This window comes from Salvelinus sp. IW2-2015, linkage group LG4p, assembly GCF_002910315.2.
Source record: "Salvelinus sp. IW2-2015 linkage group LG4p, ASM291031v2, whole genome shotgun sequence".
Taxonomy (NCBI): Eukaryota; Metazoa; Chordata; class Actinopteri; order Salmoniformes; family Salmonidae; genus Salvelinus; species Salvelinus sp. IW2-2015.
Genome location: NC_036841.1, coordinates 10588720 through 10612551, shown reverse-complemented (window position 1 = coordinate 10612551; position 23832 = coordinate 10588720).

Below are 23832 nucleotides of genomic sequence, written 5' to 3'. Positions count from 1 at the left end.
CGTCATCATGAAGTGCTTTGAGAGACTAGTCAAGGACCATATCACCTCCACCCTACCGGACACCCTAGACCACCTCCAATTTGCTTACCGACCCAATAGGTCCACAGACGACGCAATCGCAACCACACTGCACACTGCCCTAACCCATCTGGACAAGAGGAATACCCATGTGAGAATGCTGTTCATCGATTACAGCTCAGCATTTAACACCATAGTACCCTCCAAACTCGTCATCAAGCTCGAGACCCTGGGTCTCGACCCGCCCTGTGCAACTGGGTCCTGGACTTCCTGACGGGCCGCCCCCAGGTGGTGAGGGTAGGTAACAACATCTCCACCCCGCTGATCCTCAACACTGGGCCACACAGAGGGTGCGTTCTGAGCCCTCTCCTGTCTCCCTGTTCACCCACGACTGCGTGGCCATGCACGCTCCAACTCAATCATCGTTTGCGGATGACACTACAGTGGTAGGCTTGATTACCAACAACGACGAGACGGCCTACAGGAGGGGTGAGGGCCCTCGGAGTGTGGTGTCAGGAAAATAACCTCACACTCAACGTCAACAAAACAAAGGAGATGATTGTGGACTTCAGGAAACAGCAGAGGGAGCACCCCCTATCCACATCGACGGGTCAGTAGTGGAGAAGGTGGAAGTTTTAAGTTCCTCGGTGTCACATCACGGACAAACTGAATTGGTCCACCCACACAGACAGCGTTGTGAAGAAGGCGCAGCAGCGCCTCTTCAACTCAGGAGGCTGAAGAAATTCGGCTTGTCACCAAAAGCACTCACAAACTTCTAACGATGCACAATCGAGAGCATCCTGTCGGGCTGTATCACGCGCTGGTACCGCAACTGCTCCGCCCACACCGTAAGGCTCTCCAGAGGGTAGTGAGGTCTGCAGAAGCATCACCGGGGGCAAACTACCTGCCCTCCAGGACACTACACCACCCGATGTCACAGGAAGGCCATAAGTCATCAAGGACAACAACCACCCAAGCCACTGCCTGTTCACCCCGCTATCATCCAGAAGGCGAGGTCAGTACAGGTGCATCAAAGCAGGGACCGAGAGACTGAAAACAGCTTCTATCTCAAGGCCATCAGACTGTTAAACAGCCACCCCTAACATTTAGCGGCCGCTGCCAACATACTGACTCAACTCAGCCACTTTAAAAATGGGAATTGATGGAAATTATGTAAAAATGTACCACTAGCCACTTTAAACATGCCACTTAATATAATGTTTACTACCCTACTTACCCATCTCATATGTATATACTGTACTCTACATAATCTACTGCATCTTGCCATCTTTATGTAACATGTACACATAGCCACTTTAACTATGCCACTTTATGTTTACATACCCTACAGTATCATCTCATATGTATATACCGTACTCTATACCATCTACTGCATCTTGCCATGCCGTTCTGTACCACCACTCATTCATATATCTTTATGTACATATTCTTTATCCCTTTACACTTGTGGTGTGTATGGTAGTAGTTGTGGAATGGTTAGGTTAGATTACTTGTTGGTTATTACTGCATTGTCGGAACTAGAAGCACAAGCATTTCGCTACACTCGCATTAACATCTGCTAACCATGTGTATGTGACTAATACAATTTGATTTTCGATTTGATTTGATTTGTATAATCCTGTAACATGATTCTGGCCCGCGATGGCAAAAATATATTCTAATTCACCCCCCATGGAAAATAATTGCACAGGCCTGCTCTAAACTCAGTTACAATCTCCAAACCAACATGAAGCAGTTAAAAGGGGAAGTTCAGGGTTTTACAACTTAGTCTATGGGCCAGGACAAAACTATAATCAATGTTTTAGTTTTCTTTAACACTAAAGCAGTCATTTGGACTGCTCATGAATTGAATTGTTTTATTACTCTGACAGTTGTGGGTGGAGTTTCTAGACACACTTGACTGTGTGGCTCGTTTTTACTTAGATCCCTTTCATGCTCATCCTAACCCTGGTTCGGCTTTCTCTAAACAGCCACTACAAACATTAGCTAACATTAGCCACCACTAGATAACAATTAATGTGTGCATGTTTTTCCAAATAACATCAAACCAAAAAGGGAGATGATTTCAGCTGAAATATTGACAATTGCACACATGCCCCTATCACTCCTCTTGATGTTTAGCTAGCGGTGGCTAATGTTAGCTGAAGTTTGTAGAGGCTGTTTAGAGAAAGCAGGGTTAGGATGTAAAAACAAGCCATACAGTCAAGTGATCTGGATACGCAATCCGCAACTTGAAATGTATTGAAGAAGGAACTATTCCTTAACTAATTCAATATGCTCTTAACTGAAATCCATTTCAGGTGAGTATCTCATGAAGCTGTTTGAGAGAATGCCAAGAGCGTGCAAAGCTGTCATCATGAAGAATCTCATATAAAATATAATATGATTTGTTTAACACTTTTTTGGTTACTAAATTATTCCATATGTGTTATTTCATAGTGATGATGTTTTCACTATTATTCTACGATGTAGAAAATATTACAAATAAAGAAAAACCCTGGAATGAGTAGGTGTTTCCAACCTTTTGACTGGTACTGTAAGTTTGGAGGGAAAGTTTCATTACTTAAGGCAGTAAATAATAGCATATACTGGGCTGAGAATCTCGTCTACAAAGGATTGAAAGACGGCTGGAGCATTCTTTAACCCCTACGGCATGACGAGGTACTCATAATGGCCAGATGTGGTACTAAACGCGGTTTTCCACTCGTCTCCCTCCCGAATACGCACCAGATTATAAGCGCTCCTGAGGTCCAGTTTCGTGAAAAAACACGCTCAGTGAAATGAGTCCACCGCCGTAGCGATGAGAGGTAGCGGGTAACTAAACCCCACTGTGATGGAATTGAGACCTCGATAATCAATGCACGGACGCAGACCTCCCTCCTTTTTTTTCACAAAAAAGAAACTCGAGGAGACGGGTGACGTGGAGGGCCGAATGTACCCCTGTCCCAGAGATTCCGTGACATATGTCTCCTCCTGTGACAATGGGTACACGTGACTCCTGGGAAGTGCAGCGTTTACCTGGAGGTTTATCGCACAATCCCCCTGTCAATGAGGTGGTAATTTGGTCGCCCTCTTCTTACAGAAAGCGATAGCCAAATTGGCATACTCAGAGGGAATGCGCACAGTGGAAACCTGGTCTGGACTCTCCACCGACATGGCACCGATGGAAACTCCCAGACACCTACCTGAACACTCCTCTGACCACCCCTGGAGAGCCCCCTGTTTCCATGAAATCCTGGGATTGTGACTGGCCAGCCAGGGAACCCCCAGCACCACTGGAAACGCAGGTGAATCGATAAGGAAGAGACTAATCCGCTCCCTATGACCCCCCTGCGTTACCATGTCCAGTGGAACCGTGGCCTCCCTGACCAGCCCTGACACGAATGGTCGCCTATCTAAGGAGTGCACGGGGAAGGGGGGATCTATCGGCACCAGCGGAATCCCCAGCTTACGGGCGAGTCCGCGATCCATAAAGTTCCCAGCTGCGCCTGAATCAACTAGCGCCTTATGCTGGAGAGAGGGAGAAAACTCCGTTTTTTTTTTTTATACAAACATGTGACCAACAGGGAGCTCTGGGTGAGTTTGATGCTGACTCACCTGGGGTGACCGAGAAGTGTTCTGCCTGCCCTTCTCGACTCCCAGACGGGCTCCTCCAGCCCCGCTTCGGAAGTGTGCCCTCTCCCACCACAGCTGGTGCAGGAGGAGCCTCCTCCTCCGGTACCCCTCGATGTGCCACCCCCCCCTAACTCCATAGGTATGGGAGCGGGAGGGCCAGGAGGTGGAACTGACAGGACCCTTTCTGAACGCCCGCGGGCAGCTAGCAGATTGTCCAGCCGGATCGACATGTTTATGAGTTCGTCGAGGGAGAGAGTGGCGTCCCGACAAGCTAGCTCCCTGCGGAAGTCCTCCCGGAGGCTGCACCGGTAGTGGTCCATCAGGGCCCTGTCATTCCACCCGGCCCCAGCAGCCAAGGTCCGGAACTCCAGCGCAAAGTCCTGCGCGCTACTCGTCTCCCGCCTAAGGTGGAATAGCCGCTCACCCGCCGCTCGGCACTCCGGAGGGTGGTCGAAAACGTGAACTCAGGATAGTGGTCCCTAGCCGAGTCTGGGCCATTCCAAACAGCGTTGGCCCACTCCAGGGCTCGGCCCGTCAGGCAGGAGACGAGGACGCTCACACTCTCTTCGCCCGAGGGAGTTGGCCTCACGGTAGCAAGGTACAACTCGAGCTGGAGCAAAAAACCCTGGCACCCAGCTGCAGCTCCATCGTACTCCCTCGGGGGCGCAAGACGAAGTGCGCTGGAGCCGGACGCCGCCGGAGGAGTGGGTTGAATCGTCGGAGGAGCTGGAGGCGAGGTGGGGAGACCACTCCTCTCCCATCATCTGGTCCATCGCCGACCCAATCCGAGGGTCGGCGTATGATGGAGGACGCGCTCCTCCATCGATGGAAGGGGGGTGGCCGCTGCTCCTGCTGACTCCATTCTTGGTGCGGGCTTCTGTAACGCACTTAGGCATAGTGGGTGCGGAGTCAGGCGCAGGAAGCAGAAGGTACAGAACAATATTTTATTCCGGCACAGAGAAAAATGTTCACGCCAATACCGGGCGCACATACAAGACCGGCCCAAAACCAGGACCCAACCAGTACGGAGGAAAAATAAAAGGAAACGCACTACCACAAACATACACAGAGGAAAACTAAGCCCGCACAAAGAGCAGGCGGGCCGTACCGGCTTAAATAGCCCAACTAAAAACCTAAACAAGAAAAACAGGTGAAACCAATAAGACAAGGGAAAAGGGATCGGCGGCAGCTAGTAGACCGGTGACGACGACCGCCGAGCGCCGCCCGAACAGGAAGAGGAGCCACCTTCGGTGGGAGTCGTGACAACAGCCAGAGATAAAAACAAAAGTTTAACCTTTCCAAGTTATCAATCTACTTTAATTGTTTTTGCTGGATGACGATAGAGCAGTTATTTAAATTACTCATGCCTCATTGACTGAATTGTTGATTCAAATTTTACTCAGAACTTTTACTGTCCGATATCCCATTGGCAATTTATAATTCAACCATGACTGGCACATCAAGGCTGCCCAGTCATTGTGTCCATTATACATATCGACCCACACTATTCAGACACCCCCTGAATAAACTCCCAAACACAGTCCTCCTCACATTTTATCCCTGTCATGTTATAACGAGGACTTATGCAGCTAGTCAGCGTGTCTGGCCTGGACCAGCTCCGTCGCCATTAGCCAGAGAAGCATTATATCGACTGGAGAATAAAGCTTAACTCTGCAACCAGGTTGAATTTACAACTATTTGGTGGGGCTAAAAATGGCCAGAACAACATTCCTGCCCATGTTGATTTGTGCAGGAGGCTGCCATGACAGCCAGCATATTCCCATGATTAAATTAGTTAACCTGTGCATGGCTGTTGAATGGCCATTAGGCCGCTACCATGACAGACCCTTCATGCCATTCGGCCCCAGATCTTAGTAGCTGACAAGGGCCCTAATAGTGACCCAGTCTGCCTCTTGTCACACCTCATAAACCATGGGCCGCTCAAAGTGAGAGAGAGAGACATAGGAGATAGTCTTGTGACAGTGGAGAGGTGACAGTCTCTCCAGTCTCCCCACACTGCCGCGTTGACTTTAGCCATGGCTGATTTGACTGCAGGCAATTAGTTAATGGGGCAGTATTAGCGAGGTGTAAAATACTGTAAATCCTTCAACAGTAAAGCATCGTGTGACAAACTGAATCATCAGTAGCAGTGTAATAGACACCTAAGCAGTGTGTGTGTAGGTGTGTCCACACATGTCCACACAAGGATGTAAACAAATGCCCTGGACATGGTCCTCCTGTCTATGACACGTTGATTCTTTGTGTTGATGCTACAGTAGCTGTGTGTTTATCACAGACACACACTGAGCCTCAGAGACAGGCCAGATGTCAGTCTCTCTCTGTATGGGAGAGAAAGAGCCAACAGAGTCAAGTGACTAATGATAACAGACAAGCACATCACCAAGCCCTCCCTCAAGTCACCCTTATTGATGCAGGCCGGCCGTGTCACTGCCTACATCAAGCGTTCAGTGTGACTTTCTGAAATGTGCTCGCTTTGACCAGCACAGAAGGAATGGCACCCGCCACCGCTGAGGATCTCAACTACCAGTGCCAACAGTCATGCCTGTGCACCGTCTGAAGTGCTAATTGCCTGTCTCTCTCTCCTGGAAGACTCCTGGTTAAGACGGATAGCCGTTAATATCCTCCCTGGGATCCTGACAGGTGTGTTTGAGGTCTCCTCTCAGTAAACAAAAGTGTCAAGGCTATCCGATGGGGAAAGAACCCTGAGTGACAAATGTTTGGGGCTTTTTATGTTTGGGTCATGGCAGTGTACATTTATTTATATTTTATTACGCTTAACCTTTATTTAACTAGGCAAGTCAGTTAAGAACAAATTCTTATTTACAATGACGGCCTATTGGGGTCATTCTGCCCCAGAGCAGCACAACAGATTTTAGCTTTTTTAGCTCAGGGATTTGATCTAGCAGCCTTTCGGTTACTGGCCCAACACTCTAACCACTAGGCTACCTGCCGCCCCAAATGGGAGAAGGCATAGATCTGAAAGGATGTTTGTGGGTGTATAGGCTGTTTGATTATGGGAGATACTGAGAGTACAAAAGTGTGAGTGTGTGTGTATAGCTACGCGTGTGTGTGTGTTTGTGTCGGTCTATGTGTGTGTGTGTGTGTSTSTGTSTSTGTSTSTGTSTGTGTGTGTGTGTGTGTGTGTGTGTGTATTTAACTATTCTTGTAGGGACCAGCAGTCCCCACAAGAGTAGTAAACAAACAAAAATTGGACAAACTGGGGACATTTTGTTAGTCCCCACGAGGTCAAATGCTATTTATAGGGGGTTTAGGGTTAAGGTTAGAATTAGTGTTAGGGTTAGAATTACGTTAAGGGTTAGGGTTAGGAGCTAGGGTTAGTGTTAGGGTTAGAAGCTTGGGTTAGTGTTAGGGTTAAGGTTAGGTTTTTGGGTTAAGGTTAGGTTTAGGGTAAGAATATGGGTTAGGAAAAATAGAATTTTGAATGGGACTGAATTGTGTGCCCCCACATGGTTAGCTGTACAAGACTGTGTGTACGCCCAGTCGCATACCTATGTGTATGTATGAAAAATAGAGRGCTTAGCACTGTCAGAGGGGGCCGTGGCAGATGTGGCCCTGTCAGGTAGGGGAGCTCTATTCTGGTGTCACAATTTATCAGCGTCCCTGAGGTGGCTAGCCCACATATCAGCCTCTCTGGGACCCACACACACACACGGACACACACACTAGCACTAATTAGCAGGCTGTTTATGGGGACTGTAATTGGGGATGGCACTTGTCACCAGGTTTACTCTGGAGCCTGTCGTTTCCCTCAGCTGCTCTGCCATGATTACCAGCCCTTGCACCAGCACATTTCTTTGTTCACCTTCAACATCTCCTGGCTGAACTTGTTCTCCGCTCTCCTGCTGTTTATTCTCAGGCTCTGTAAAGTCGTACAGGAGTCGACCTTCCTTCAATCAGTATGCTGACTAACAGCCTATTAATATGGAAGCTTATGTAAATGACAGACCGGGACCGACCCTGTTGTCAAATATTAGTTGTCATACGTCTTCATTAAATTTGTCACTGTGTATTCTGTGTCGGGGAGATGGTGTTTGTTTTTCTCTTAATGACGAGAATACTTTTGGTTGTTGTCAGTAATCAATTGGCAGAGCACTCCATAAATCCTCATTCCAGAAGGAGTATTGCAATTATTCTAACGTTAATTAGCTTTGGTTCACCACACAATGGCAAACCAATATTTTCCAGTCAGGTTTGTAACATAATGTTTGTGGCCTCTCAGAGACACTTTGAGCTTTACCGACTCTGCAACATATGAGTACTCCTAAGTCAACACTAACCAGGTTTTCTATAGTATTTAATTTTGAGAGGCTGGAAGGTGGGGATAACGATCACTGGCTGCTCTTAACAGGTTAACATTTCAATGCATTTCAAGGTGTGACTTGTTAAAAGTTAATTTGTGGAATTTCTTTCCTTCTTAATGCGTTTGAGCCAATCAGTTGTGTTGTGATAAGGTAGGGTTGGTGTACAGAAGATACTGTAGCCCTATTTGGTAAAAGACTGAGTCCATATTATGGCAAGAACAGCTCAAATAAGCAAAGAAAGACAGTCAGTCAATCCGGAAAATTCGAAGAACTTTGATTTGCAAAAGCCATCAAACGCTAAGCTAATTTATAAAATAAAAATTCTGAAATATCACATTTACATAAGTATTCAGACCCTTTCCTCAACACTTTGTTGAAGCACCTTTGGCAGCGATTATAGCCTCGACTCTTCTTGGGTATGATGCTACAATCTTGGTACACCTGCATTTGGGGAGTTTATCCCATTCTTCTCTGTAGATCCTCTCAAGTTCTGTCAGGTTGGATGGGGAGCGTCGATGCACAGCTATTTTCAGGTCTCTCCAGAGATGTTTGATCGGGTTCAGGGCTCTGGCTGGGACATTCAAGAACATTCAGAGACTTGTCCTGAAGCCACTCCTGTGTTGTTTTAGGTGTGTGCTTAGGGTCATTGTCCTGTTGGAAGGTAAACCTTTGCCCCTGCCGGAGGTCCCGAGTGCTCTGGATCAGGTTTTCATCAAGGATCTCTCTGTACTTTGCTCTGTTCATTTTTCCTTCGATCCTGACTAGACTCCCAGTTCCTGCCACTGAAAACATCCCCACAGCATGATGCTGCTACCACCATGCTTCACTGTAGGGATGGTGCCAGGTTTCCTCCAGACATGACGCTTGGCATTCAGACAAAGAGTTCAATCTTGGTTTCATCAGACCAGAGAATCTTGTTTCTCATAGTCTGAGAGTCCTTTAGGTGGCTTTTGACAAACTCTAAGCGGGCTGTCATGTGCCTTTTACTGAGGAGTGGCTTCCGTCTGACCACTCTACCATAAAGGCCTGATTGGTGGAGTGCTGCAGAGATGGTTGTCCATCTGGAAGATTCTTCCATCTCCACAGAGGAACTCTGGAGCTCTGTCAGTGACCATCAGGTTCTTGGTCACATTTCTGACCAAGGCCCTTCTCAGTTTGGCCTGGTGGCCAGTTCTAGGAAGTGTCTTGGTGGTTCCAAACGTCTTCCATGTAAGAATGATGGAGGCCACTGTGTTCTTGGGGACCTTCAATTGCTGCAGAAATGTTTTGGTACCCTTCCCCAGATCTGTGCCTCGACACAATCGTGTCTCGGTGCTCTATGGACAATTCTTTGACCTCATGGCTTGGTTTTTGCTCTGACATGCACTGTCAACTGTGGGACCTTATATAGGCAGGTGTGTGCCTTTCCAAATCATGTCCAACAATTGAATTTACCACAGGTGGACTCCAATCAAGTTTAGTAGAACATCTCAAGGATGATCAATGGAAACAGAATGCACCTGAGATCATTTCGAGTCTCATAGTAAAGGGTCTGAATACTTATGTAAATAAGTTATTTGTTTTCTATTTTTAGTACATTTGCAAACATTTCTAAAAACCTGTATTTGCTTTGTCTTTATGGGGTATGGTGTGTAGATCGATGAGGATTTAAAAAAAATCCATTTAAGAAATAGGTTGTAACGTAACAAAATGTGGAAAAAATAAAAGGTGTCGGAATCATTTCCAAATGCAGTGTATATCATATTGTTTGAGTTATGCTCGTTAAATTAGGTGTGTATAGGAAGAATAAAGTGTTCTGGATAGGAATCCTGTAACAAGTCTTACCAAATACAATCTTACAGATCCTGTCTGAGGTTCAGTGTTCATTGTTGTTTATCACTGAGGGGCAGACATGTAGCTGCTGTAAATTGCTGAATTTAACAGCTTTCACATTCAAATGCATCAGACAGCAAACAGCATGTTTCCCGAACAGTTTGTTTAGAGTCCAGACTCACCAAGGTCTTGACTTTTCACTGTAGAAACAACAGACCACATGGAGTATTTTTTACCACCACCTTTTCATCAGAAATAGTTAACTATTATACTTGTAATACTTATTGAATCATTCATTTTAATTGTRCGCATTGTGCCAGTATAAGACGGCACATTCACATTCAGCCCAATGGAAATGACAGATATAGAGAGGGTACACAAACGACATAGAGAAGCTTTCCCCCCTGAGGAACATAATGATACCTTCATAAAGAAGTCTACTTGATTACCTTCAACCCCTGACTGACCTGGAGGGGAAATCCTGTCTTTGATAGAGCTAGACTCTAACTCTGAGGGGAAGTTCTCAGTCACAATCAGCACAGGTACATCTGTCTATCTCTATCTATCTATCAAGTCCACCACATTGCAGAGAGCTTAAACTCTGCTTTAGAGAGGTGATTTTGGCCAGGCCAATGACCCATGTCTTCATTCATTGGGCTGACTTCTTTACAGGCCCATTGTGCCCGGCTCTTCCAATCAGTCAAACAGCAGTGTGGGACAATGCCATCGCTCGGTTGTATGGGAGCCACTCCAGCGCAGTTCCTTTCCTGTTTGTGTTCATCAAGTTTCTTGAGAACACAAACTGTCTGGCTAAATAGAAATGTATAACCTTATACATCATAGCTGAAGTTACATTTTTCTTCTTGAGGATCTACCGTTTGTTCTAGCCATAAATCAGTAAGGCCAATGCAATGGTACCATGTGGGGAGGTGTAAGCAAAACGTTTCACTTTTTGGGCCAGCAAAGGGCTCACCTTCTGCCTGTATATTATAGTTTGTCTTGATATATTGTTAGTCGACAGAGGTGATGGCAATACACAATATCATTTTTCCATAATTCCATTTATCTCGGGACACTGTGCATAGCAGGGTTAGGTAAGTGGGAATGTGTTACAACTTAGGTAATACCGTGACGGGCTTGGGTTGTTTTTACTCTTCAGTTGGGGAGTGAGTGTGGGGGGGGGGGGGGGGGGGATTGATACTAGCTCACACAGGTTGGAGAGATATAGGCTCATATTCCAGTTATTGTGCCTTTTCATTTGTTTTACATTTTTGTCCCCAATCCATATATATATGTATAATTTTAATATGCTCTAATCTAACCCCTAAACATGTCTGCTACTAACACTCATAATCACATAATTTGGAATGACATTAAAGCAGCAGAAGGTGGATATAGCCCTTCTACAGGAGACTGATTTAACAGATGCTGAGCACAGCAAGCTTAGAAAGGAATGGATTGGTCAGGTAGTCAACAAGCACTGTGCCTTTCAATTACAATCACAGGGTAGGTTTGTCATTATACAAAGCTATATTGATTCTGTGCCCATGTGCATTGTCAATGTTTATGGGCCAAACTATGATAACCTGTAACGGCTTTCCTCCTGGGATGAAGGAGAGGACCAAAATGCAGCGCAGTTAGTGTTCAACATGTTTAATTTAACGAACTGTGAACACTTACAACAATACAAAACAACAAACGTGAAAACCGAGACAGTCCTATCTGGTGCAGAACACAAACACAGAGACAGGAAACAACCACCCACAATCCCCAACACAAAACAAGCCACCTATATATGATTCTCAATCAGGGACAACGATTGACAGCTGCCTCTGATTGAGAACCATATTAGGCTGAACACAGAAACAGACAAACTAGACACACAACATAGAATGCCCACCCCAACTCACGCCCTGACCATACTAAACAAATACAAAAACAAGGGAAAACAGGTCAGGAACGTGACATAACCCTACATTTTTTATCAAGATTTATTAATTAAATTAAATTGTCCATCGACACAGATTATCATTGGAGGAGACCTTAACCTAACCTAACCTCACACAGGCAGCTAGGATGTTGAAAAGAGAAATAAAATCATTTGGACTCAGATATTCAGAGACATCTCAACAAGTCAGCCAACGAATACTCATTTTACTTTCCTGTTCAAAATAGCGACTCGAGAATAGACCTTTTTCTATTACCTGTGGGTAAAGGACACTTGATTCACGTTTGTGAATATGTAACTAGACCCATATCGGACCATTTATCGCCGCTAATCTCTATATACCCATGACTAAATTACACTCCCCTCCTAAACGTTGAAGGTTAGGCTCAAATCTACTCAATGATACTACCTTTGTAACATTTATAAAATACACACATTTATATATTTTTAAGTACTAATACTAATTCTGCATCCCCTGCAATTGTATGGGAGGCCCTACAAGCATATTTAAAGGGAACAGATCATCTCGTGTATAGCCAGTGTGCGGAAGATACAGTATATACAGCCGAAGTAGAGTCCTTGAAAAGAGAAATTAAAGACCTTGAGAACGAACATAGCACAACATTTGAGGACTCAACGAAACAAAAACTGACCTCAAAACAGCTAAAATACAACACCTTAATGACCCCTAAAGCAGAAAATGCGCTCTCTAGACTTAAACAGAACTATTGCGAACATGGGGATAAGGCAGGAAAGTTACTTGCCTGGCAAATAAGAAGGGAGGAAGCTAAGAGAGCCATAGATTCAATTATATGGCCTAGTAACATGTTAGTCCAGAGTCCTGATGATATTAAATTGGTATTCAAGAGCTTTTATGAGAACCTATACATGTCTGAAGGAGGTTCGTTAGAAGTGATGCAGAGGTTTCTGGATAGAGTAAAATTAGAGTCCTTGCCTAATGAGGATAGAGAAAATCCGAAAGAGGATATTTAAATCTGATGAAATTCAGGAGGCCATTTTTAGAATTACAGGAGGGAAGGCACTTGGGCTGTTAACCAAGCCTGGTACAAGACTTTCCTTTCCAAATGAATTGAGCCACTCTGTAATGTGTTTCAGCCATGCTATATTGACAGGCAAACTACCAGAATCTATAGAGTAAACCCTCATTACTTTATTGCATAAGCCAAGGAAATACTCTTCCCAGTGCAGCCCCTAGGCTTGGTTAATGTAGATCAGACAGGCTTTGTACGAAACTGACCGTCATCAGACAATATTATGTATTGTGTGAAGAGTATACAGGACCTGTGGGGATGGTTGGATGCGGAAAAGCATTTGATCAGGTCGAATGGAGTTATCTTCTGGAAGTTTTAAAACATATGCATTCGGAAAATATTCAGACCCTTTGACTTTTTCCACATTTTGTTAACTTACAGTCTTATTCTAAAATTGATTTAAATAAACATTCCTCATCAATCTATACACAATACCCCATAATGACGAAGCAAAAACAGGTTTTAAGAAACTTTTATTAAAAATAAAAAAACAGATATCTTATTTACACAAATATTCAGACCCTTTGCTATGAGACTCGAAATTGAGTTCAGGTGCATTCTGTTTCCATTGACCTTCCTGAAATGTTTCTTCAACTTGATTGGAGTCCATTTGTGGTAAATTCAATTGATTGGACATGATTTGGAAAGGCACACACCGGTCTATATAAGATCCCACAGTTGACAGTGCATGTCAGAGCAAAAACCAAGCCATGAGGTCGAAGTAATTGTCCATAGAGCTCCGAGACAGGATTGTGTCGAGGTACAGATCTGGGAAAGTGTACCAAAAAATGTCTGCTTCATTGAAGGTCCCCATTAACACAGTGGCCTTAATCATTCTTAAATGGAAGAAGTTTGTCATTATAGGGTATTCACCACTCCTTTTTGCCCTGGCTATTGAACCCTTAGCAGAAGCTATTAGGTCTCAGCCAGCTATCCATGGTATTATGGGTAGGTGGATGGGAACACACTATTTCTCTATACGCGGACAACATTTTGCTTTACTTATCCAAACCAGAGCAATCACTCCAAGCACAAGTAGAAACTTTGAATGAATTCGGATCATTTTCAGACTACAAGATTATTCTGACAAAAAGCATAATTATGCCACTCAATAAGGCTGTGACACAAAATCCAATCTTAAATGAACCCTTTTACCTGGAGGTCTCAGATAACGACTTATTTAGGACTGCAAATTCCAACAGAAATGGCTAGCACCTATAAAGTAAATGATGTACTGTACCATTACTTAAAACAGCTGGGGAAGAACTAGGTAGGTGGCATGATCTACCAATAGACGTATTAATTGTGTTGTAGCGTTTGCTGCCATTAAATGTGAAGACTGTATATTATCAAGTCAATTCCATATGTGTAATTATTCCTTACGTGATTAAACGAATCATGTAACTTTAATTAACTAGGAAGTCGTGGCACCACAGGAAAATGTTTATAGAGTCTCTATTTCCCAAATTAACTCTTCAGATATTTTCTTATCTTACCGATTACAGTCTTCTATTAATGTATTATTACCTCATCATTCTCATTCCTGTACGTCACAAACCCTTGGATATCTACACGAACCCTAATATCAAATCATGAATCATCGATATACAAATTGGCTTAATTATTTATTTACTAACTAACTAATCAATCACAGGATTACATAAGCACACACACACACACAATAGGTCATACATTGGTTCCTAACATGACACAAATTCAAGTCCCTAGTGGATGAAACCGATATGACGGCTTGGTAGGCAAAGGAAAGGGGTGGGGACAGTTCAAGAGCGGGAAACTCAGAGTTGACCCACTGTAATGCAGTTCATAACTACACTCATGTAAATGCTAACACTTTCAACATGAACAGCCGCTCATTAGAAAATAAATAGCAATTGACATATTTACGAGTGTATGCCTTTGTTGTCCCTCTCGGTGATCGCCGGTCCATCTGCTGGATAATAGTCAGTCGACAGAAAGCCTCTGGTTTGTCCACCAGAGATCAAAGTCTGTCATAGATGTCGGTTGTTTTAATGGATACATCAGAATACCTGTATGTGTATGTTCTGAATGGCAAGACGACATTGGCCTCGTTATTGAAGAAGAGACGTGGGAGAAGCTTTCCTTAGATGCCCAATAGTTGTCTTTTAGCACTAGGCATAGAATGATGCAGTTTAATTTTCTGCACAGGGTATACTTCACCCCGGTGAGGCTTCATAAGATTAACACAAAACACTCTAAATACTGCCCTCGATGTGAGGCTAAGATGGGGTGCATTTTTCAGTATTTCAGATCATACTGCATCTCAAGTGATCTCTTTGACTATTCCAATAATTCCCTCCCTAGTATTTTTAGGAGATGAGTCTCGATTGCCAACTAGAAGTCAATATAAAGCTACATTCGTTAAATTAACAATTATATCTGCTAATAAATAATTCACCTCTGAGCAAACAAATGTGYCAAAGGGAGTTGCGTACATTCCGTGTGAAAGGATAACTCACAAAAGATAATATAAAATATTCTGAAGAAACCTGTATTCAGGTTTTGGGAGACTTCATAGACTTACTAGATTCTACTGCATAGGGTGTGTTCAATGTGTGGAATTTGGGGTGACTTTGGATGTGGGGCTTTAAAACGCATAATTTTTTCTTTTATATATATTCCCTTTTGTTACATTTGTTACATTACAGCCTTATTCTATAATGGATTAAATAAATGTTTTTCCTTATCAATCTACACACAATAGCCCATAATGACAAGTATTGCAAGTATTCAGACCGAATGCGCTTAATTTTTTTATTTCACCAGGTAGGCCAGTTGAGAACAAGTTCTCATTTTCAACTGCGACCTGGCCAAGATAAAGCAAAGCAGTGCGACAAAAACAACAACACAGAGTTACACTGAGTTAGCTAGGTTGATTTGTGATAAGTAATAAGTGGTGTATATAAAAAACGTATTGATGTGTAAATACGATCTGATCACTGTGTTTATGTACATTTTACTATCTATTTTGTTTGTTAATGTTTTTTCACTGCAATCTTTTTAATGTAGGCTTATCTGTCGAGCTAGTACTGGGGGAATATGGATGGGAGGGGACTGGGGAAGGGTTGGGAGGGGGCCCTATGTGCTATGTTAGGATACTAGGGACTCTGGGAGGGGGATATAGAAATGAGTTGTACGTATGTTAATATTGGAAAATGTTGAATAAACCAAATGTTCAACAAAAAAAACAACAAAAGAGATAATGCTTCTGTATTATTTTTTGTTGGTCTCRAAAGGTAGTTTTTCGGTTGCTGTAGGAATTCTATTGAAGGTACTGCATTATTGGATGTGCCTCATCCAATCTCCTTCTTCCATTCATTGAGAGAGTATGCTGTAATTCTGAGCACTACTGCTTAACAAAAGTATTATTGCAAATAATTCCCTCATCTGAAAACCAATCAAATTTAAATTCATCATTGTCTGTCATCTTTTACAATTGATTGATTCATTTTCTATAGCATCATCATTTAAAATGTGAACACGTACACTAGTCTAACAATGGGTAATTCTTTAAAAGACAGGATATAACAGCTGGAGGCTTGTTAATGAAATAAAAAATGCTTCAGTAAGTACCTAATTACCAATACAGTAGGTCTATGTATGCAGAATACGTTTCAAGTCATTGTGATATACTGGTCTGCTGCCTGTTTGCTTCTGAGCAACACACAGATCTAGTCACAACCTTGTACACTCACTGCACTGTCAGTGGCAGTTACCTCCCCACACGAGTCAATTTGAATTGGTAATGTACAGTAGTACTGTAGCAACCATCTCTTAGCAGCAGAACATTATTCTGTGAACATCTGAGACTAATCTCCCTTTCCTCTCCTCGCTAATTAGAGAAGTAACTGCACCAGTGTATGGATTCTACCCAAATCCCACGACACTACACTTACACATAATCCAATTCTCCAGGGACTAGTACTTCTGCATTCATTTACCATACCATACATCTACATTGAATAGGAATACGTGTGCTCTTCCTCGCCTAGTGTGTAATATGCATAACAAGAGGAGAAAAATCCATCTGTATCATACTCAGCAAGGGGAATCTCCTCATTGTGGCTAATTTCAGATAGGATCTAAGTGGTCCTCTCATGGGTGAGAAAGAGAGAGACTGAGATTGGGCTGGATTATACAAAGCCACAGCTACTATGTGTCGGCCTGTGTACATGTTAGTATGCATAACTGTCCACACAGGGAGAATAATTGGTCCCAAAGAAATCAGGTTTAGATGGAGGCATTAATAAAACATATACCCTCACATATTACAGACTTCAAATCCTAGAAATGTTCCCCAATATTAGACGAGTGGCCCGGTGCTAAACCAAGCAGATGTTCCCAGCTTTCTTCAAAGTAATTCATATCTCACAGTACACATACCATCAACATTTAGGTTATTTGTTTCTATATTGAGATGTTTTTCACATCTCTTGGTGACCCGATTTCAATTTGTAATTCTTTAGACATATCTATGATGGTTAAATACTGATTTGAGATACAGACTAAAGCCCTTAGGAGTCTTCATCTGACTGACAGTAGATAATGGAAGGTCTCTGAGACCTGTGGTTGTTATGTTGTTAAGATTATAAAAAAGTGGAATATTTGTCCCCTACAATGAAATCTGGTCTACCGTGACGGATTTTCTCCGATTTTGAATTTTGTGAAAAATACTTAACACTACTCTTCTGGTACCGAATGACTGATCTGCACGAAACTTGATATGTGGCATCTATGGACAAAGGTCTCTCAATGCAATATTTTCCAGACTAGTACCTAACATTTTTTTGTGTGTGTGGGGTCTGGCACATAAATGCATATAAATCAGMCAAGGACATTTGTATTATAACACAATTTGGTACACATGTTGCAAACACTCAATACTCCACATATGCAAGAACAGTCATAATGAACACACGGTGGAAGGTGTTAAAATCTCTTGATCTGTTTGACTTAGACTGCTGAAATTTGGCACACGTGCTCAGGGATATGAGTCTAGCTAACCTACGCAATAACAGACACCACTGTCTCTGATTCTAATTAAACTTGATGCGTCTTGACATATATAGCCGTCATTTACAAAATTATACTGATTTACCCAAGGGCTGCATCAACAAAATGTTTTGCTGTTGCCTTGTTATTGACTGACACAGACACTGGTAACAAACAGACAATGAATCAATAGTTACAAAAAGATACAATTACACTCAAGGATTTTTCATAAAGTTTTTGTGGATCAAGATGAACAGTTCAAGGAGGTATGGTTTATGATTGAAAGCCACCATTGAACAATATACTGTGGCACAGTCAGTGTAATTGTTTTTCACTATATATATATATTGATGCTGTAATGCACTGTGTACAGACAAATAGCAGAAATGATATCTTTCCATTACCCAAGAATAGAGAATGAAATATGAACATTAAAAAACCCATTATGATTGAAATTAGTCTCTTTTTTATGCCAATTTTTGGGGGAATTGCTCACTGCTGTAGCCAAGAAACATTATTTTTCTTCATTGTCCTTTGTCATTTTTTTGTCTGTTCAAAAATGTTTCTGCCTTCTCAGTCTATCTTTTCCCTCTGACAGGTCTGAGTGTTCCTCTCAAGGCTTGGCTCCCTAGTCCCCAGATACACTACTGGTCAAAAACACCTACTCATTCAAGGGTTTTTCTTTATTTTTAAAAGGTTCTACATTGTAGAATAATAGTGGATATAARAAATGGAATCATGAAGTAACCAAAAAAGTGGTAAAACAATTCAAAATATATATTAGAGATTCTTCAAATAGCCACCCTTCCCCTTGATGACAGCTTTGCTAAGTAGGTGTTCTAAAACTTTTGACCGGTAATGTAATTCCATAGCTCTTTTTTATTTGTATGCTTCTCCTGTTGAGCAGTCATGCATTTTCCCTGCTTTGGTCTCAATCGCACATCTGCAAAAATGAGTTTCAGTTCTCAGCTGCCAATTCCTGAGTTTCAGTCATGTACACAATCCGTCCCAGAATCCAATTCAAAACCATATAGTATTAGGTTTGTGATCTTCCACTTATGGAGAGCGATTGTACTGAAAACATTTTTGAATAATGTCATGTTAGCTTTGCAATGTCAATAAAGTAAAGTTCTATGACATATTTTTGAAATGGTAACTATTTCTATCCACAGTATACCTTTCAAGAAAGGCTATTACATGTGAAAATAACCCAAATATGTGTGTGGTAATTGAGCCAGGGAAATAATGTGGTAAAATGCTATAAAGTAGCTACGTTCCTTATGAAATATGGTGAAGCACACTGTTGAATTACATTTCATATTACACCCACCATCTTCTTTTCCTTTGAGTTGATATTCCGTATATCTGTTATAAGTGGGAAGTCTCAATCTTACAAATCACAGGATGCACTCTTCCTTTTAGAGGTTCATTTCAGAAGCCATTGACTTCCTTCCTGGCAGAGAACAAGGACAATGGGATGATTGAATAAAATGGCTAKYYMCTGATCCRRTCTGACACCTTATCAATTTACAGAAAACAGCACTTTATCTGMCYGTGAGGAAAAAGGTGTAAGGGGTGCTATTACAGGGGGAGAKTTCTAATAATGTTCCCTCTATCTTTCACCTCAATGAATAACACAACGGATTGAGGGATGTGATGCCCTCTATTTCCATGTAAATTGTGCTTGTTACAGCAGCTCAAGTTGATTGGCTGAGATACAGTAAGGTTGTTGATCAATTGTTGTGGTGATAGAAATGTTTGTTGCTATAACTCAAGTATATTTCACTACTGACTATGCATCTTACAGGGGCCCATACTAAAACATTCAACTGGATGGAGCAAGGGGTATATACAGCCAGGACAACCGTTTTAATGGGGGGAACCAGGTTTCTAACAATGGGACTTTGAACACAGATTTGGGGTAAGCACTAAGGTTTGCTTGTTAGAGCTCATAACTTCTCTTCAACTTTGCCTTGCCACACTTGGCTGGGGAATATGGTGCACACAGGGTCTGCTGTAACGGCGAGGCTGCTTGAGAGATGGAATGGCAAGGCTGCTTGAGAGCTGTCCAGGGTCCTGACTTCTCTAGCCTCTGTCTTCTGGTGGTGCTGAACAGACAGCCTGACTTCTCTGCATGTTGATTGACACCCTCTACATATACAGAGTCCGGACTAAGGTGGTGACTAGCAGTGGGGTCAAGGAGAGACCGTTTATAGTGGTAAAATACACCAGACTAAACTATCATAAATGTTCAACAGCACAGGGAGCAGAAGAGGAAGTCCTGCCCTGGTTGTTAGCTTAGCCAGATATACATTCTACAGCCCATCAATGTTTGGCAGTTGGCTTATATAAGGAATTCATGGAAAGTAGAGCCTTGATTTTACCATTTTGTAATTGCATTGATGATTATCTATCAAATTGATTTTCTTTTACAAAACAACGCAACAAGTCTTATTCAATTGCTAAAAATTAAGGCAATAAGAAAGAAAAAAAAGCAGAACTGTRGTTGCTATACGTCGCATGTATTAGCCAACAAGCAGAACACCTAGAATGGATAGCTGGCTAAGATCACAACTGGACGGGACTTCTTCTTTTGCTCCCTATTTTAACCTGATTCAAGCAGTATGCTATTTGTAATACAATTATTATGTATCATCCGGTGCAGATCAAGACAGGTTAACCCTGGTAGCCAGGCAACTGATATACTTTAATAGCCATAGCACCTCGATTGACTACTGTATCCCAATAGAAACAAATTGACTAGAAGCACTAAGGAAAAACACCCTTGTCTCAGAACACTCCATACGAGGTCACAAAGGAAACATCCTCCATAAGACATGACAGAATCAGAGCTGTGTGTCTCCAGCACGAGCATGACTGATCTGGAGACACAGCAGTTCAGAATGTAGGCTAGCATGTATCTCTCGCTCTCTCCCTCTCTCGCTCTGATGAGGGCCTCAGCCCCAATCTGGAGGAAACTAAAGTGTTCCAGTCCAGTGTCCAACCCCCGAGTACAGCGTAGTCTCAATGTATCCTGGCCATGATGAATTACCTGTCCAAATGCATCCCACTCTCACAGTCAAATGCATCTCCAAACTCTACAACCAAACCCTCGGATGATGATTTTCTGTTACAAAAGCTTTGTCTACTGGCTGGTTTAAACAGAAGGAGATCAAACAGGGGATCAAAAGCATGAATGAGAAGAAGAATGAGGGTTTTGACAAAACTTGGCTATAGGCTACAGACACAATGTTAGTTACTGTGAAATTTGAGAAAAACATGCTACACATGGCACTGCTATGGTGACGTCMATCGGTGACTGTTTACTAGAACGTAGGAATTCAGACTTGAAGAACTTGAATGGTGAAACTTTGTGTGTCAGAGTTATCCATAAAGGATGTTATAAGGAGCCATGAGCCATTACAAAACCGTATTTAATTTAGGTCTTGTAATGTATTATATCAAGGCTCAGGCTWAGACCCAGATGCAGACACAGGAGGCGGATAGTACGAGTCTCAGAGTTTATTAAAGGGGCAGGCAAAAGGGAAGTCAAGGCAGGCAAAGGGTCGTAATCCAAATCAGAGTCAGGCAGGTACAGGACGGAAGGCAATTGGTAGGTCAAAGCAGACAAAAAGGTCAGAACTGGGAAAACTAAGAAAATCCAAAASTAGAGCACAGGACCCCGCTGGTAGGACTTGACGAGACAAGACAAACAGAAAACGCAGGTATAAATACACAGGGGATAATGAGGGGAGACACCTGGTGTGACAGTATTATACATGTTTATACAAGTATTATACAAGTATTATACATCCAAAAATGCTTTTAGAGTGATTAATAAAATGTTATGGAGGTCTTCCAGCAGGTTTTATAATGGGATTAAAGATAGTATTATTGGACTGTATACAGGTGGCTCAGAGAACGTGAGCCCACTCCCCTTCCAGCCCTCTGTGGAGTATCCCGTCAATGTGTATGTCCAGATAACCTGAACACTATCTTACACTGTACACACAGCCRGTTGAGCAGTCTGCATATACAGTACTCTCTCCATCAGATACCAAGTCAACTCATGAATTGTTCATGAAAGCAAATATGCCAGGCATAATTTACATTGAATGCACAAGACTTGCGCTTTGAATCTATTTTCTGCCTCAAAGAGAAACATATKATTTCTTTGGTCATGCAAATATTGCATCTTCTTGGCAATAGACATCACTTATAAAACATGTTTTTTTAAATCCTTGTTTTGATGTGTAAACTGGGATTATTGTGAACCACAGAAGGTTCCTATACGCTCCTGTACGTTTGTGCCAAACGTTCCTAGCTCTCAGCACTAACAGAAAGTTGATCTATAAACATGTGMTAACAACTCCCCCGTACTCCTCCCCCTCTCCCACCGTAAGAAGTGAGTTTAGCAGTCATTTGGTTAAATMATTTTCTCTCTAATGACCAGCTTTCCATATCAACCCAGACTGCCGCCGTAACTCAGTGGAAAAGAGCAGATGATTGATTTAGATAAGGCACATTGTGCTTTTCCATACTGCCTGTCACGTTCCTGACRTGTTTTCCCTTGTTTTTGTATTTATTTAGTATGGTCAGGGCGTGAGTTGGGTGGGTTGTCGATGTGTGATTTTTATGTTGGGATTTTGTGTGTTCGGCCTGGTATGATTCTCAATCAGAGGCAGCTGTCAATCGTTGTCCCTGATTGAGAATCATACTTAGGTAGCCGGGGTTTCACGTGTGTTTTGTGGGTGTTTGTTCTTGTGTCAGTGTTTCGCCACACGGGACTGTCACGGTAGTTATTTTGTTATTTTGTATTGCATATTGTTTTGTTATATTAAATCACTATGGAAACTAACCACTCTGCGTATTGGTCCGATCCMTCTCGCCTCTCCTCGTCCGAGGAGGAGGAAGAAAATGACTATCGTTACACTGCCTTATTTGCACAGCAAACACCCTCTGTGTCTTGGTTACATTTGTGTACACTGGCAGTTACAGCAGACCGACAAACTCTTTATAGCCTTGAATAATTCAACTGTCACACATCTTCCAGACTCCAACCAAATTTACAAGCAAACTGTAAACATTGTGTGTATTTAGATTGTCCTTGAGAGTGTATTTCTAAACTTAACTTTATTTACTGTATGTCATAACTTAAGTTTTTTTGACTTCGCTCGTCATCTCAAAGCCCAAAGCAATCCCTGAGGGATTCATGAGTTAGAGTAAGATTTACATTTTTGTAATTTAGGAGACGCTTTTATCCAAAGCGACTTACAGGAGCAATTAAGGTTAAATGCCTTACTCAAGGGCACCGACAGATTTTTCACCTAGTCTGTTGTGGGATTCAACCTTTCGGTTGTTGGCCCAATGCTCTTAACCGCTAGGCAACCAGTCGACCTTTAGATCAGCCCCACATGAACATTCTCCCTAAAATGAATCGCCCATGTGGAGTTTGTTTTGTTATAATTTTTTACTTGCATACAAAGTCACGTTTTGTCATCATGCCAAGTGACAGATGGGATCCTGGCCTGACATACCTAATATAATATTTACTGGTTTAAGACAGTTTGATGGTTTGAGACATGGATTATTGACCAAATGTCAGAGAGAAATTGAGAAATTTGGAAAATGAAGCCGAGGTCCTCTAGCCGACATTTGAGCATTTGATTATTCAAAGGTGGTGAGTATTTGTTTCAATTGGATAATTGGATGGATTTTGATTTCCTATGGGTACTGCATGCAACAACACACTATTGGGTACTGCGGAACAATATGGATGCCCTGGCCCCTGGGCGCAATTAGCCTGGTCCCAGATCTGTTTGTGCTATTATGTCAACTCCTTGTCATGCCAAACAAGGGTACCAGTCTAATACGACAAACAGATCTGGGACCAAGCTAATGGCACCCACAGTATCTGTGACCCGTTTCAGGAAGCTAGGCCTATGTCGCATGTCACTACTTCACAAAAACAAATGTTTTTTTTTTGGGGGGG